Source organism: Triturus cristatus, chromosome 12 (genome assembly GCF_964204655.1).
Source record: "Triturus cristatus chromosome 12, aTriCri1.1, whole genome shotgun sequence".
NCBI classification, from domain to species: domain Eukaryota; kingdom Metazoa; phylum Chordata; class Amphibia; order Caudata; family Salamandridae; genus Triturus; species Triturus cristatus.
In genome coordinates this window covers 723,585,547-723,603,067 of record NC_140595.1, presented here as the reverse complement: position 1 = coordinate 723,603,067, position 17,521 = coordinate 723,585,547, and the positions used below count along the sequence as shown (strand labels likewise).

The window sequence follows — 17,521 nt, the reverse complement described above, 5'->3', positions numbered from 1 at the left end:
TTACAGAGATCCTGAACTCCCGGGGTGTATTGGTGCGGTCCCAGGCCGAGATCTTGGAGGCTTTTCACGACTATTACGCGAAGATATATAATGATCCCGTCGCTACCCCACAAGCCATAGTGGAGCGATTCCTTGCTCCCTTAACTATGTCGAAAATCTCACGGGCAGATAAGGAGGCCCTAGATTTACCAATAACAGCAGCGGATGTGACTCGGGCCTTACACGCCCTAGCCCGCAATAAGGCACCGGGCTTAGACGGGTTTCCGCTGGAATACTACTCAACATTTGCAGCGCAGCTGGTCCCTCGCTTGGTAGCGATGCTGAAGACTGCGCTTGAGAAGGGAGAGCTACCGAAATCTATGAGAGAGTCAGTACTCGTGACCTTTTTAAAGCCGCATCGAGATCGGCAGCAAATGGCCTCCTATCGACCCATAACATTGCTATCCGCTGACTGCAAACTTCTTGGGAAGATTCTTGCAGATAGATACCTACAAACAATCCGTCCCCTGGTCCACTCGGATCGGTGCGGATTTATTCCGGGCAGACGCACTTCACAGAACATACGCCGGGTTTTTCACATCCAAGATCAGGTGCAGGAGATTTACCCACGGGCGGCCTGTCTCATCCTGGATCTCGAGAAGGCTTTTGATTCCCTCACATGGCAGTATCTCTTTGCGGTCCTACAGCGGGCGGGCTTTGGTTCCACCCTTCTCGCGTATACGCAACTTCTGTACACTAAATTGACATCGCGGGTGCGCCTCGGCCGGTACGTCTCAGCAGAGTTTGCGGTCCAGAGGGGTACGAGACAGGGATGTCCACTGTCCCCTTTACTTTTTGCCCTGGCAGTCGAGCCCTTAGCCATACGACTCCGTCAGGAGGGGGCTCACTGGGGCATCCCTGTCGCGGGCACAGTGCACAGTGTCTCTTTGTATGCTGACGATCTGCTAATCTATATACGAGATATTACGGATGACCTGACCCCCCTATGGGTGACTTTGTCGGAGTTCGCGGCGGCCTCTGGACTCCAGGTAAACTGGGACAAATCCACGGTATACCCGTTGCACCCGGGCCTTCCCCCTCAGGAGATTAGGCTAGGTACCCAACGCGTCCCTTGGAGTGCGGAAGCCCCTCGGTACCTGGGGATTCGGCTCTACCACACTCCGACAGATATTTTCGAAGGTAACCACGGTAGGGCATTAGCGGGCGTTAGAGCTGCAGTCAGCTTTTGGAGGAGCCTCCCGTTGGCCCCAATTGGGCGAGTGGCTTTAGCCAAAATGATCATGGTCCCGCGATTATTATACTTTTTCACCAATCTGCCGGTGATCCCTCCAAGAACCTTTTTTCGGGACTTAGACTCCCTCCTTAGCACGTTAATTTGGGGATCCGCCAGACATAGAATAGGACTTAAAAAACTGCAGTTGCCCACCACGCAGGGCGGATTGGGCGCTCCCTCATTCGAGGCCTATTTTTTAGCTGCGCAACTGCAATGGTTGTCCCATTGGACAGCAGACAAATACACTGTGGAAACGCATACCATGATGGGGAGGATCTCGGTTCCGGAGATACGGCGCCTGCTGCTCCCCTGCACTAAGCCGAAACGCATGTACCCCCTCCAGGTGGCGGTGGCACGGAGGTGCATGCAAAGGATTCACCGTATGTCCTCGGGGACACCGTTGTATTCCCCACTGCTTCCTCTGGTAGGATGGCCCAACCGGGAACACTATTACACAAGTGGTGTTCTGCGCACATGGACCTCCTGTGGCATCACAGAGATGGGAACCCTCTTCGAGGACGGGCAGCTTCGACCCTTCCACAGTCTGGTGGATGAATTCGACCTACCTCCAGGGCAGTTCCTGCTTCACCGTCAACTACTAGTTAGCTACCGGCCATATCACGACTTTGCGAGGGGGGAACCACGCGCACATCCAGTCCTCCACACGATTCTACACATGGGAGCGGGTGGCCATTTAACTACATGGTTATACAAGGCCATACGGGAGCTAACCATCAGGCCACTTGAGACCTTGCGGGCCACATGGGAAACTGAAATTGGGCGGGTGCTTCATGAGAGGGAGTGGGAGAGGGCTCTGGAGTACCCCAAGAAGGTATCTAGAAACGCACGCTTTAAAAACATTCAATACTACATACTGCACAGAGCTTACTTAACACCCACGCGCCTCCAACGTTACTACCCTGACACACAGTTCCTTTGTCCCAGATGCAGCGCGCAGGACGCAGATTTCCAACACATGTTTTGGAGTTGCTCCATCATTCGAGTGTTCTGGCAGCGCATTCACGCTGCTCTGAGTGACCTCACGGGGATTACCACTATGAACACATGGGAGGCCAGCGCCTTAGGGATCTTCCGAGCACGTAAGCAACAAAAGGTGCAGACTCGTTTTCTTTCCCTAGCGATGCTATTGGCCAAACGCAGCATAGCCATGTACTGGCGATCCCCCACCGGCCCTCCCCTGGCAGCTTGGGTGGGAGCGACACATAAATGGGCGGCGGCAGAGGAGGAGACATTACGGGAGGAGGAAGTGAGAGGGGCCCGCAAGAACCCTATATCAATGGAATGGGCCATGTTACTATTTCGATTCAAGCAATGGACCCCTGGCGAGGACCCTACAGATGACACATTCACACAATCTGCCCCAATAGAGTAGTCCCGCATAGCCGGATAGGGCACACTAATGCAGCTGCCGGTCGACCCCAAGAGGAGTTCCAAGCGCGAGTTTATGAGGGGCCACACCCACACGACAGTTATACACTCGGTCACGCGGTCCGGAGGTGAATTTCCATGCCCTTCCCCTAGTTTAAACCTGTGTTACACCCCTGTTCACGTGACATAGTAGTCATGCGTATCCATGGGATACACACACTGCCTCGTACCTGATCATAACATCTTTCTGAGGACTCTACGTCAGGATTTACAGTTGGTGTGTAATACCGCATACTGTACTTTATGCCATACTTACTGGAAAGATGTGAATGATGTATGGTATATTAAATCTGAAAATGTCAATAAAAATATGTTACAAAAAAAAAAAGTGGGGTTATGGTTACTTTTTCTAGGTCAGTGTTGGATCCTAGATCCAGCACTACTGTACCACCTGTAAGCAGTTGAGAAACTGCGTTTAAGTTATACAGGCGATTTTTAAGGAATATTTACATGTTTGCAAAATCGACACTTAGAAGAAATTTCACAGAAAAACAGTCAATGGTTTCCTATGGAAGAAAATTCAAGTTACGGGTAAAGTACGTTCTCGTTACTTTTGTAATCCAGTGCTGGGCTCCTAGGCTCAGTACTGGGACATCTATCTAAAACAGGTAAACAATTACGTTTTCACAGTTGGTACGATTTTTAAAGAATATTTGTAAGTTTCAAAAATCGACACTTAGAACATTTTCAGCAAAAAGCAGGCAATGATATCCCATGGAAGGAAATTCGAGTTACTGGTAAGTACGGTTAAAATTACTTTTCAGGGTCAGTACTGAGCTCCAAGATGCAGCACTGAGGTCTCTCCTGATAACAGGTGAGTAAATCAGAATTCGTTGTTCGGCTGATTTTAGATGAATATTTTAAAGTTCCAAAACTCCACACCACTTAGAAGAATTTCCAAGTGAAACCACTCAATGTTAGCCTATGGAAGAAAAGTGAGTTATCGGCTTTTAGGTAAGTACTCGACTGGCAGAGTTATGGTTCTGGGCATAGACTCAGGGGTCTCCCAGGGGAGTCCCAGCCTACTTGCCAAGCCTTAAACTCCCCTTTTATTACATATAATTTACACCTAAGGTAGGCCCTAGGTAGTCCTAGGTGCATGATGCTATGTAAGTAAAAAATAAGATATGTACTTTGGTGGTTCGCGTGTCCTGTAAGTACCAAACAGTCTATTTCATTTTTCACTACTGTGAGGTCTACCCCTCTCATAGGTTAGCTCTGTGTATTCCCCTATACTTTTTTTTTGGTAATTCCATATCGGAGAGGAGTAGCTTTATTTATTTATTGAAAATCCTACTTACTGGTGAGGTTGGATTTAACTTTACTATTTTAGAAATGCCACTTTTAGAGAGTGAACATTTCTCTGCACTTACTGCTCTATTTGCCTGAAACCTGGCCCCAATACACGTCTGGATTGGGCTGGGTGACAGCAAAATTTGTGCCTTCCCTCTAGAGAGCCACAACACAGGTCACTCAACTGCACCTGGGGGGTGAGCTCCGCTCCCCCTCCACCCCCAATAGGTTCAAGAACGATAATTTATGTAAGTAAATACATTATAGCTACAGCTTATAAACATGCGAGTTTAAATCATTTGTTGTTAGATGGTTTAAATATTTGAAAGGATCTGTTTTTAATAGACATTTTACAAAAACCACTGGTACATTTGCTAATTCTGTAAAATTAACACCCAACTGCCGTGACATTGTCAACCACAATGCCGTGACTCAGATTCGAACCGAGGTTGCTGCTGCCACAATGCAGAGTACTAACCACTATACGATCACGGCGAGCTACTTGGGCTCAACGACATACAGTGACATGGAGAATTTATAATTCGGAACACTCAGGGCTGTTCCTGTGATAGGCTGGATGTATTCATTGCTTCCTCATTCCTCATTCAGAGGCTGCGTCTCCTCAGTGGTTGATAGGCTGAAACCGTTTCCTGGCCGCCTGCTTGTGAAATGCCAGGAGTCAAAGATCACACATTACACTTGCGGACCTGTGATGGGACACCAATGTAGAGAAATCCACCTGGCACAGACCTTCTATTCTGTCTATTAGACCTGCATCTTCCCTGCACCTTTCAAGCCATTTGTATGTGAAGCAAGAAAGAGTTAGAGAGTGATCCATCTACACTTTTATAGGGAGGATGTCGCCGTGAGCTCCTCCCAGCTAATCACACTAACAGCAGAAAAGCAAGATAAATACACAGTTGAGGGGTGGGCTGCATGGTTATGTTTTTGAGTAAATATTGAAACTGACCTCAGTGGCTCATTAGCAGAGCTGCGGCTAATGACTGGTGCCAAATCATGATGAAGCAAGCACCATGGCTCGTAGGGGACCCACAACACGCTTTTCTTAGCTCACTTTATTAAAGTATAAACTTCCGCCGTGTGTGAGTGGTAAAGGCTTGTTAATATGGTTCCTTTTCCAATTCAAGTCTGACAACAAGAGGCAGGAACCACGTGGCTTCGGAAGCTCAGGAAAGTAGCCACCAACCACAGAGAAAGAGAGAACTGGCAGTATGAGAGGTGGAGAAAACAGAAGCGGGAGCAAGGAGCTCAAATGAGATTGATGGCGTTTAAATAGAGCGCATAAAGGAACAGTTACACAGCTAAGAAATGGGAAATACAGACTAGGGAAAAAAACACAGAAAGAGCCTGTAGATGAAATTCTCTTCCTGGGACAGCAGGTTAAGAGAAATTACACATGGAGAGGTTAAGCATGTAACACGGGGGAAAATAAAAAAGAAAATGCAGTTTTATGAAGTGTGTTTGCCAATCCAGCCAGCACTTTTGTTCTATTTCTCTCTTTGCGTCTTTTATTGGTAAAGTAACTTTCAAGTGCATGCGCAGGTATGAATGAGAGAGCAACGGTATAATAATTTGAAGCGTTTACACCAGTGCTAAAGTAGGAATGAGGTGTAGCAAAGACATGAAAGAGGTAGCGATAACAAATATGTGGAGAGGCAATAGTGACACAAAAATAAGCCACCTATTTATAAAACTGAAATGGAAGAAATACTAAAGGTTAACTTCTGAAATTGTAGCCGATAATAAAAAGATTCTCGTTGTTGGCAGTATTCGAACCTGCGCGGGGATACCCCAATGGATTTCTAGTCCATCGCCTTAACCACTCGGCCACAACAACTTACTGTAAGCTGCACACAAATATTTTGTTTGAAAGTTTTGAAGTTTTCCCACATCAAAGTACTGATATTCTGCAATGCTCTTTTTAAAAACAATGATTTTTTCATCATGCACGTTCTGTCCTAAAAAAAAAAATTCCATGAGTATATCTCTGGATCTGTAAAAGGATACGCTTGCATTCAAACTCTCTTGTGGCACTCAATTTTTTGGACCCTGTTGCACTCTGTTTTTGCGCTGCTTTTAGTCTACGACCCATATTACAGAAGTCAACCATCTCTGAGTATTTGGGACTCCTTTGTAAGTGCCTTATCTTTAATCCTTGAAAAGCTCTATAATAAAGGGGTCTGTCAAAGATTGCTTGAATGGAAGATAACAGAAGGCTCACTTGTCTCACCAAATGCAGTAGAGAAACCTGATGTTTTACTCATGTTATCCTTAGTTCATTTTTGTTAGACCTGGCATCCTTAAGGTGGCCTACCAGCAACCTTTTTGCTTTTCACCTCACGTTTTGCTGTATCTTTATGTTGGCCTTAGGACTCTAATCACTTTATCACTACTGTGAGAAAGTGGCTCTGTATATACTGTTCCCAAATAGGTACAGTGTGCACAGAGTCCCCAGTCCCCAGAGGTTTGGCAGAGGCTAAAGTTAGATATACCCTTACTCTCTAAAGTGGTAGCTTGCCGAGCAGTAAGGCAGTATCAGAGTACAGTGTAAAACATTTGTTGTACACACTCAGTCAGCAAATGGTCTCACACACTCAAGAACTGAACTCTAGGCCATTGGTTTGCATAAAAAAGATATTGTTGTTTTATTTTAGAACCAACAATAGGTATCAAAATATACTTTCTCAGAATGAGATGCTTTAGTTAAATACTTTGCAATAGGCAATTGACTTTTGCAGGTAATAGTTACAGTTTATTGCAATAGGCAACACAATTTGAATCACAATAATACATTGAGATCAATGGGAATTTTAAGTTATATGCAATTAATTACTTTCAGGATTACTTTTCTAAATCCAGGACTGGATCCTAGATTCAGTCCTGGGACAGTTCTTGGAAACAAATGAGTAAATTCGTTTTAGTTACTGTTGTGATTTTTAAGCAATATTTTGCTATTTTAAAAGTTGACACTTAGAAACTTTTGCTGATCAAATTACCAATGTTATCCTATGGAAGGAAATTCACTTAGCAGGTAAGTGGGGTTATGGTTACTTTTTTTAGGTCAGTGTTGGATCCTAGATCCAGCACTACTGTACCACCTGTAAGCAGTTGAGAAACTGCGTTTAAGTTATACAGGCGATTTTTAAGGAATATTTACATGTTTGCAAAATCGGCACTTAGAAGAAATTTCACAGAAAAACAGTCAATGGTTTCCTATGGAAGAAAATTCAAGTTACGGGTAAAGTACGTTCTCGTTACTTTTGTAATCCAGTGCTGGGCTCCTAGGCTCAGTACTGGGACATCTATCTAAAACAGGTAAACAATTACGTTTTCACAGTTGGTACGATTTTTAAAGAATATTTGTAAGTTTCAAAAATCGACACTTAGAACATTTTCAGCAAAAAGCAGGCAATGATATCCCATGGAAGGAAATTCGAGTTACTGGTAAGTACGGTTAAAATTACTTTTCAGGGTCAGTACTGAGCTCCAAGATGCAGCACTGAGGTCTCTCCTGATAACTGGTGAGTAAATCAGAATTTGTTGTTCGGCTGATTTTGGATGAATATTTTAAAGTTCCAAAACTCCACACCACTTAGAAGAATTTCCAAGTGAAACCACTCAATGTTAGCCTATGGAAGAAAAGTGAGTTATCGGCTTTTAGGTAAGTACTCGACTGGCAAAGACATGAAAGAGGTAGCGATAACAAATATGTGGAGAGGCAATAGTGACACAAAAATAAGCCACCTATTTATAAAACTGAAATGGAAGAAATACTAAAGGTTAACTTCTGAAATTGTAGCCGATAATACAAAGATTCGCGTTGTTGGCAGGATTCGAACCTGCGCGGGGATACCCCAATGGATTTCTAGTCCATCGCCTTAACCACTCGGCCACAACAACTTACTGTAAGCTGCATGCAAATATTTTGTTTGAAAGTTTTGAAGTTTTCCCACATCAAAGTACTGATATTCTGCAATGCGCTTTTTGAAAACAATGTTTTTTTCATCATGCACGTTCTGTCCTAAAAACAAAAATTGCATGAGTATCTCTCTGGATCTGTAAAAGGATACGCTTGCATTCAAACTCTCTTGTGGCACTCAATTTTTTGGACCCTGTTGCACTCTGTTTTTGAGCTGCTTTTAGTCTACGATCCATATTACAGAAGTCCACCTTCTCTGAGTATTTGGGACTCCTTTGTAAGTGCCTTATCTTTAATCCTTGAAAAGCTCTATAATAAAGGGGTCTGTCAGAGATTGCTTGAATGGAAGATAAAAGAAGGCCCACTTGTCTCACCAAATGCAGTAGAGAAACCTGATGTTTTACTTATGTTATCCTTAGTCCATTTTTGTTAGACCTGGCATCCTTAAGGTGGCCTACCAGCAACCTTTTTGCTTTTCACCTCACGTTTTGCTGTATCTTTATGTTGGCCTTAGGACTCCAATCACTTTATCACTACTGTGAGAAAGTGGCTCTGTATATACTGTTCCCAAATAGGTACAGTGTGCACAGAGTCCCCAGAGGTTTGGCAGAGGCTAAAGTTAGATATAACCTTATTCTCTAAAGTGGTAGCTTGCCGAGCAGTAAGGCAGTATCAGAGTACAGTGTAAAACATTTGTTGTACACACTCAGTCAGCAAATGGTCTCACACACTCAAGAACTGAACTCTAGGCCATTGGTTTGCATAAAAAAGATATTGTTGTTTTATTTTAGAACCAACAATAGGTATCAAAATATACTTTCTCAGAATGAGATGCTTTAGTTAAATACTTTGCAATAGGCAATTGACTTTTGCAGGTAATAGTTACAGTTTATTGCAATAGGCAACACAATTTGAATCACAATAATACATTGAGCTCAATGGGAATTTTAAGTTATATGCAATTAATTACTTTCAGGATTACTTTTCTAAATCCAGGACTGGATCCTAGATTCAGTCCTGGGACAGTTCTTGGAAACAAGTGAGTAAATTCGTTTTAGTTACTGTTGTGATTTTTAAGCAATATTTTGCTATTTTAAAAGTTGACACTTAGAAACTTTTGCTGATCAAATTACCAATGTTATCCTATGGAAGGAAATTCACTTAGCAGGTAAGTGGGGTTATGGTTACTTTTTCTAGGTCAGTGTTGGATCCTAGATCCAGCACTACTGTACCACCTGTAAGCAGTTGAGAAACTGCGCTTAAGTTATACAGGCGATTTTTAAGGAATATTTACATGTTTGCAAAATCGACACTTAGAAGAAATTTCACAGAAAAACAGTCAATGGTTTCCTATGGAAGAAAATTCAAGTTACGGGTAAAGTACGTTCTCGTTACTTTTGTAATCCAGTGCTGGGCTCCTAGGCTCAGTACTGGGACATCTATCTAAAACAGGTAAACAATTACGTTTTCACAGTTGGTACGATTTTTAAAGAATATTTGTAAGTTTCAAAAATCGACACTTAGAACATTTTCAGCAAAAAGCAGGCAATGATATCCCATGGAAGGAAATTCGAGTTACTGGTAAGTACGGTTAAAATTACTTTTCAGGGTCAGTACTGAGCTCGAAGATGCAGCACTGAGGTCTCTCCTGATAACAGGTGAGTAAATTAGAATTCGTTGTTCGGCTGATTTTAGATGAATATTTTAAAGTTCCAAAACTCCACACCACTTAGAAGAATTTCCAAGTGAAACCACTCAATGTTAGCCTATGGAAGAAAAGTGAGTTATCGGCTTTTAGGTAAGTACTCGACTGGCAGAGTTATGGTTCTGGGCATAGACTCAGGGGTCTCCCAGGGGAGTCCCAGCCTACTTGCCAAGCCTTAAACTCCCCTTTTATTACATATAATTTACACCTAAGGTAGGCCCTAGGTAGTCCTAGGTGCATGATGCTATGTAAGTAAAAAATAAGATATGTACTTTGGTGGTTCGCGTGTCCTGTAAGTACCAAACAGTCTATTTCATTTTTCACTACTGTGAGGTCTACCCCTCTCATAGGTTAACTCTGTGTATTCCCCTATACTTTTTATTTGGTAATTCCATATCGGAGAGGAGTAGCTTTATTTATTTATTGAAAATCCTACTTACTGGTGAGGTTGGATTTAACTTTACTATTTTAGAAATGCCACTTTTAGAGAGTGAACATTTCTCTGCACTTACTGCTCTATTTGCCTGAAACCTGGCCCCAATACACGTCTGGATTGGGCTGGGTGACAGCAAAATTTGTGCCTTCCCTCTAGAGAGCCACAACACAGGTCACTCAACTGCACCTGGGGGGTGAGCTCCGCTCCCCCTCCACCCCAATAGGTTCAAGAACGATAATTTATGTAAGTAAATACATTATAGCTACAGCTTATAATCATGCGAGTTTAAATCATTTGTTGTTAGATGGTTTAAATATTTGAAAGGATCTGTTTTTAATAGACATTTTACAAAAACCACTGGTACATTTGCTAATTCTGTAAAATTAACACCCAACTGCCGTGACATTGCCAACCACAATGCCGTGACTCGGATTCAAACCGAGGTTGCTGCGGCCACAACGCAGAGTACTAACCACTATACGATCACGGCGAGCTACTTGGGCTCAATGATGTACAGTGAAATGGAGAATTTATAATTCGGAACACTCAGGGCTGTTCCTGTGATAGGCTGGATGTATTCATTGCTTCCTCATTCCTCATTCAGAGGCTGCGTCTCCTCAGTGGTTGATAGGCTGAAACCGTTTCCTGGCCGCCTGCTTGTGAAATGCCAGGAGTCAAAGATCACATATTACACTTGCTGACCTGTGATGGGACACCAATGCAGAGAAACCCACCTGGCACAGACCTTCTATTCTGTCTATTAGACCTGCATCTTCCCTGCACCTTTCAAGCCATTTGTATGTGAAGCAAGAAAGAGTTAGAGAGTGATCCATCTACACTTTTATAGGGAGGATGTCGCCGTGAGCTCCTCCCAGCTAATCACACGAACAGCAGAAAAGCAAGATAAATACACAGTTGAGGGGTGGGCTGCATGGTTATGTTTTTGAGTAAATATTGAAACTGACCTCAGTGGCTCATTAGCAGAGCTGCGGCTAATGACTGGTGCCAAATCATGATGAAGCAAGCACCATGGCTCGTAGGGGACCCACAACACGCTTTTCTTAGCTCACTGAATTAAAGTATCAACTTCCGCCGTGTGTGAGTGGTAAAGGCTTGTTAATATGGTTCCTTTTCCAATTCAAGTCTGACAACAAGAGGCAGGAACCACGTGGCTTCGGAAGCTCAGGAAAGTAGCCACCAACCACAGAGAAAGAGAGAACTGGCAGTATGAGAGGTGGAGAAAACAGAAGCGGGAGCAAGGAGCTCAAATGAGATTGATGGCGTTTAAATAGAGCGCGTAAAGGAACAGTTACACAGCTAAGAAATGGGAAAGACAGACTAGGGAAAAAAACACAGAAAGAGCCTGTAGAGGAAATTCTCTTCCTGGGACAGCAGGTTAAGAGAAATTACACATGGGGAGGTTAAGCATGTAACACGGGGGAGAATAAAAAAGAAAATGCAGTTTTATGAAGTGTGTTTGCCAATCCAGCCAGCACTTTTGTTCTATTTCTCTCTTTGCGTCTTTTATTGGTAAAGTAACTTTCAAGTGCATGCGCAGGTATGAATGAGAGAGCAACTGTATAATAATTTGAAGCGTTTACACCAGTGCTAAAGTAGGAATGAGGTGTAGCTAAGACATGAAAGAGGTAGCGATAACAAATATGTGGCGAGGCAATAGTGACACAAAAATAAGCCACCTATTTATAAAACTGAAATGGAAGAAATACTAAAGGTTAACTTCTGAAATTGTAGCCGATAATAAAAAGATTCTCATTGTTGGCAGGATTCGAACCTGCGCGGGGATACCCCAATGGATTTCTAGTCCATCGCCTTAACCACTCGGCCACAACAACTTGCTGTAAGCTGCCTACAAATATTTTGTTTGAAAGTTTTGAAGTTTTCCCACATCAAAGTACTGATATTCTGCAATGCGCTTTTTAAAAACAATGTTTTTTTCATCATGCACGTTCTGTCCTAAAAACAAAAATTGCATGAGTATATCTCTGGATCTGTAAAAGGATACGCTTGCATTCAAACTCTCTTGTGGCACTCAAGTTTTTTGGACCCTGTTGCACTCTGTTTTTGAGCTGCTTTTAGTCTACGACCCATATTACAGAAGTCAACCATCTGTGAGTATTTGGGACTCCTTTGTAAGTGCCTTATCTTTAATCCTTGAAAAGCTCTATAATAAAGGGGTCTGTCAAAGATTGCTTGAATGGAAGATAAAAGAAGGCCCACTTGTCTCACCAAATGCAGTAGAGAAACCTGATGTTTTACTCATGTTATCCTTAGTTCAGTTTTTGGTAGACCTGGCATCCTTAAGGTGGCCTACCAGCAACCTTTTTGCTTTTCACCTCACGTTTTGCTGTATCTTTATGTTGGCCTTAGGACTCTAATCACTTTATCACTACTGTGAGAAAGTGGCTCTGTATATACTGTTCCCAAATAGGTACAGTGTGCACAGAGTCCCCAGTCCCCAGAGGTTTGGCAGAGACTAAAGCTAGATATAACCTTACTCTCTAAAGTGGTAGCTTGCCGAGCAGTAAGGCAGTATCAGAGTACAGTGTAAAACATTTGTTGTACACACTCAGTCAGCAAATGGTCTCACACACTCAAGAACTGAACTCTAGGCCATTGGTTTGCATAAAAAAGATATTGTTGTTTTATTTTAGAACCAACAATAGGTATCAAAATATACTTTCTCAGAATGAGATGCTTTAGTTAAATACTTTGCAATAGGCAATTGACTTTTGCAGGTCATAGTTACAGTTTATTGCAATAGGCAACACAATTTGAATCACAATAATACATTGAGCTCAATGGGAATTTTAAGTTATATGCAATTAATTACTTTCAGGATTACTTTTCTAAATCCAGGACTGGATCCTAGATTCAGTCCTGGGACAGTTCTTGGAAACAAGTGAGTTAATTCGTTTTAGTTACTGTTGTGATTTTTAAGCAATATTTTGCTATTTAAAAAGTTGACACAGAAACTTTTGCTGATCAAATTACCAATGTTATCCTATGGAAGGAAATTCACTTAGCAGGTAAGTGGGGTTATGGTTACTTTTTCTAGGTCAGTGTTGGATCCTAGATCCAGCACTACTGTACCACCTGTAAGCAGTTGAGAAACTGCGTTTAAGTTATACAGGCGATTTTTAAGGAATATTTACATGTTTGCAAAATCGACACTTAGAAGAAATTTCACAGAAAAACAGTCAATGGTTTCCTATGGAAGAAAATTCAAGTTACGGGTAAAGTACGTTCTCGTTACTTTTGTAATCCAGTGCTGGGCTCCTAGGCTCAGTACTGGGACATCTATCTAAAACAGGTAAACAATTACGTTTTCACAGTTGGTACGATTTTTAAAGAATATTTGTAAGTTTCAAAAATCGACACTTAGAACATTTTCAGCAAAAAGCAGGCAATGATATCCCATGGAAGGAAATTCGAGTTACTGGTAAGTACGGTTAAAATTACTTTTCAGGGTCAGTACTGAGCTCCAAGATGCAGCACTGAGGTCTCTCCTGATAACAGGTGAGTAAATCAGAATTCGTTGTTCGGCTGATTTTAGATGAATATTTTAAAGTTCCAAAACTCCACACCACTTAGAAGAATTTCCAAGTGAAACCACTCAATGTTAGCCTATGGAAGAAAAGTGAGTTATCGGCTTTTAGGTAAGTACTCGACTGGCAGAGTTATGGTTCTGGGCATAGACTCAGGGGTCTCCCAGGGGAGTCCCAGCCTACTTGCCAAGCCTTAAACTCCCCTTTTATTACATATAATTTACACCTAAGGTAGGCCCTAGGTAGTCCTAGGTGCATGATGCTATGTAAGTAAAAAATAAGATATGTACTTTGGTGGTTCGCGTGTCCTGTAAGTACCAAACAGTCTATTTCATTTTTCACTACTGTGAGGTCTACCCCTCTCATAGGTTAGCTCTGTGTATTCCCCTATACTTTTTATTTGGTAATTCCATATCGGAGAGGAGTAGCTTTATTTATTTATTGAAAATCCTACTTACTGGTGAGGTTGGATTTAACTTTACTATTTTAGAAATGCCACTTTTAGAGAGTGAACATTTCTCTGCACTTACTGCTCTATTTGCCTGAAACCTGGCCCCAATACACGTCTGGATTGGGCTGGGTGACAGCAAAATTTGTGCCTTCCCTCTAGAGAGCCACAACACAGGTCACTCAACTGCACCTGGGGGGTGAGCTCCGCTCCCCCTCCACCCCCAATAGGTTCAAGAACGATAATTTATGTAAGTAAATACATTATAGCTACAGCTTATAAACATGCGAGTTTAAATCATTTGTTGTTAGATGGTTTAAATATTTGAAAGGATCTGTTTTTAATAGACATTTTACAAAAACCACTGGTACATTTGCTAATTCTGTAAAATTAACACCCAACTGCCGTGACATTGTCAACCACAATGCCGTGACTCAGATTCGAACCGAGGTTGCTGCTGCCACAACGCAGAGTACTAACCACTATACGATCACGGCGAGCTACTTGGGCTCAACGACATACAGTGACATGGAGAATTTATAATTCGGAACACTCAGGGCTGTTCCTGTGATAGGCTGGATGTATTCATTGCTTCCTCATTCCTCATTCAGAGGCTGCGTCTCCTCAGTGGTTGATAGGCTGAAACCGTTTCCTGGCCGCCTGCTTGTGAAATGCCAGGAGTCAAAGATCACATATTACACTTGCGGACCTGTGATGGGACACCAATGTAGAGAAATCCACCTGGCACAGACCTTCTATTCTGTCTATTAGACCTGCATCTTCCCTGCACCTTTCAAGCCATTTGTATGTGAAGCAAGAAAGAGTTAGAGAGTGATCCATCTACACTTTTATAGGGAGGATGTCGCCGTGAGCTCCTCCCAGCTAATCACACTAACAGCAGAAAAGCAAGATAAATACACAGTTGAGGGGTGGGCTGCATGGTTATGTTTTTGAGTAAATATTGAAACTGACCTCAGTGGCTCATTAGCAGAGCTGCGGCTAATGACTGGTGCCAAATCATGATGAAGCAAGCACCATGGCTCGTAGGGGACCCACAACACGCTTTTCTTAGCTCACTTTATTAAAGTATAAACTTCCGCCGTGTGTGAGTGGTAAAGGCTTGTTAATATGGTTCCTTTTCCAATTCAAGTCTGACAACAAGAGGCAGGAACCACGTGGCTTCGGAAGCTCAGGAAAGTAGCCACCAACCACAGAGAAAGAGAGAACTGGCAGTATGAGAGGTGGAGAAAACAGAAGCGGGAGCAAGGAGCTCAAATGAGATTGATGGCGTTTAAATAGAGCGCATAAAGGAACAGTTACACAGCTAAGAAATGGGAAATACAGACTAGGGAAAAAAACACAGAAAGAGCCTGTAGATGAAATTCTCTTCCTGGGACAGCAGGTTAAGAGAAATTACACATGGAGAGGTTAAGCATGTAACACGGGGGAAAATAAAAAAGAAAATGCAGTTTTATGAAGTGTGTTTGCCAATCCAGCCAGCACTTTTGTTCTATTTCTCTCTTTGCGTCTTTTATTGGTAAAGTAACTTTCAAGTGCATGCGCAGGTATGAATGAGAGAGCAACGGTATAATAATTTGAAGCGTTTACACCAGTGCTAAAGTAGGAATGAGGTGTAGCAAAGACATGAAAGAGGTAGCGATAACAAATATGTGGAGAGGCAATAGTGACACAAAAATAAGCCACCTATTTATAAAACTGAAATGGAAGAAATACTAAAGGTTAACTTCTGAAATTGTAGCCGATAATAAAAAGATTCTCGTTGTTGGCAGTATTCGAACCTGCGCGGGGATACCCCAATGGATTTCTAGTCCATCGCCTTAACCACTCGGCCACAACAACTTACTGTAAGCTGCACACAAATATTTTGTTTGAAAGTTTTGAAGTTTTCCCACATCAAAGTACTGATATTCTGCAATGCTCTTTTTAAAAACAATGATTTTTTCATCATGCACGTTCTGTCCTAAAAAAAAAAATTCCATGAGTATATCTCTGGATCTGTAAAAGGATACGCTTGCATTCAAACTCTCTTGTGGCACTCAATTTTTTGGACCCTGTTGCACTCTGTTTTTGCGCTGCTTTTAGTCTACGACCCATATTACAGAAGTCAACCATCTCTGAGTATTTGGGACTCCTTTGTAAGTGCCTTATCTTTAATCCTTGAAAAGCTCTATAATAAAGGGGTCTGTCAAAGATTGCTTGAATGGAAGATAACAGAAGGCTCACTTGTCTCACCAAATGCAGTAGAGAAACCTGATGTTTTACTCATGTTATCCTTAGTTCATTTTTGTTAGACCTGGCATCCTTAAGGTGGCCTACCAGCAACCTTTTTGCTTTTCACCTCACGTTTTGCTGTATCTTTATGTTGGCCTTAGGACTCTAATCACTTTATCACTACTGTGAGAAAGTGGCTCTGTATATACTGTTCCCAAATAGGTACAGTGTGCACAGAGTCCCCAGTCCCCAGAGGTTTGGCAGAGGCTAAAGTTAGATATACCCTTACTCTCTAAAGTGGTAGCTTGCCGAGCAGTAAGGCAGTATCAGAGTACAGTGTAAAACATTTGTTGTACACACTCAGTCAGCAAATGGTCTCACACACTCAAGAACTGAACTCTAGGCCATTGGTTTGCATAAAAAAGATATTGTTGTTTTATTTTAGAACCAACAATAGGTATCAAAATATACTTTCTCAGAATGAGATGCTTTAGTTAAATACTTTGCAATAGGCAATTGACTTTTGCAGGTAATAGTTACAGTTTATTGCAATAGGCAACACAATTTGAATCACAATAATACATTGAGATCAATGGGAATTTTAAGTTATATGCAATTAATTACTTTCAGGATTACTTTTCTAAATCCAGGACTGGATCCTAGATTCAGTCCTGGGACAGTTCTTGGAAACAAATGAGTAAATTCGTTTTAGTTACTGTTGTGATTTTTAAGCAATATTTTGCTATTTTAAAAGTTGACACTTAGAAACTTTTGCTGATCAAATTACCAATGTTATCCTATGGAAGGAAATTCACTTAGCAGGTAAGTGGGGTTATGGTTACTTTTTTTAGGTCAGTGTTGGATCCTAGATCCAGCACTACTGTACCACCTGTAAGCAGTTGAGAAACTGCGTTTAAGTTATACAGGCGATTTTTAAGGAATATTTACATGTTTGCAAAATCGGCACTTAGAAGAAATTTCACAGAAAAACAGTCAATGGTTTCCTATGGAAGAAAATTCAAGTTACGGGTAAAGTACGTTCTCGTTACTTTTGTAATCCAGTGCTGGGCTCCTAGGCTCAGTACTGGGACATCTATCTAAAACAGGTAAACAATTACGTTTTCACAGTTGGTACGATTTTTAAAGAATATTTGTAAGTTTCAAAAATCGACACTTAGA

At 42.0% G+C, this 17,521-nt stretch overlaps 4 non-coding genes across 4 annotated transcripts; all 4 read right to left on the bottom strand.

Annotated features, from left to right (window-relative positions):
- Positions 1-5,791: 5,791 nt before the first annotated feature.
- On the bottom strand, positions 5,792-5,873 carry TRNAS-AGA (transfer RNA serine (anticodon AGA)). The gene has a single exon. It is a non-coding gene; the product is annotated as a tRNA-Ser (tRNA).
- A 1,981-nt stretch (positions 5,874-7,854) lies between these two features.
- TRNAS-AGA (transfer RNA serine (anticodon AGA)) lies at positions 7,855-7,936 on the bottom strand. The gene has a single exon. It is a non-coding gene; the product is annotated as a tRNA-Ser (tRNA).
- A 3,931-nt stretch (positions 7,937-11,867) lies between these two features.
- On the bottom strand, positions 11,868-11,949 carry TRNAS-AGA (transfer RNA serine (anticodon AGA)). Its single transcript has one exon. It is a non-coding gene; the product is annotated as a tRNA-Ser (tRNA).
- Positions 11,950-15,888: 3,939 nt separating this feature from the next.
- TRNAS-AGA (transfer RNA serine (anticodon AGA)) lies at positions 15,889-15,970 on the bottom strand. Its single transcript has one exon. It is a non-coding gene; the product is annotated as a tRNA-Ser (tRNA).
- Between the last annotated feature and the right edge of the window lie 1,551 nt (positions 15,971-17,521).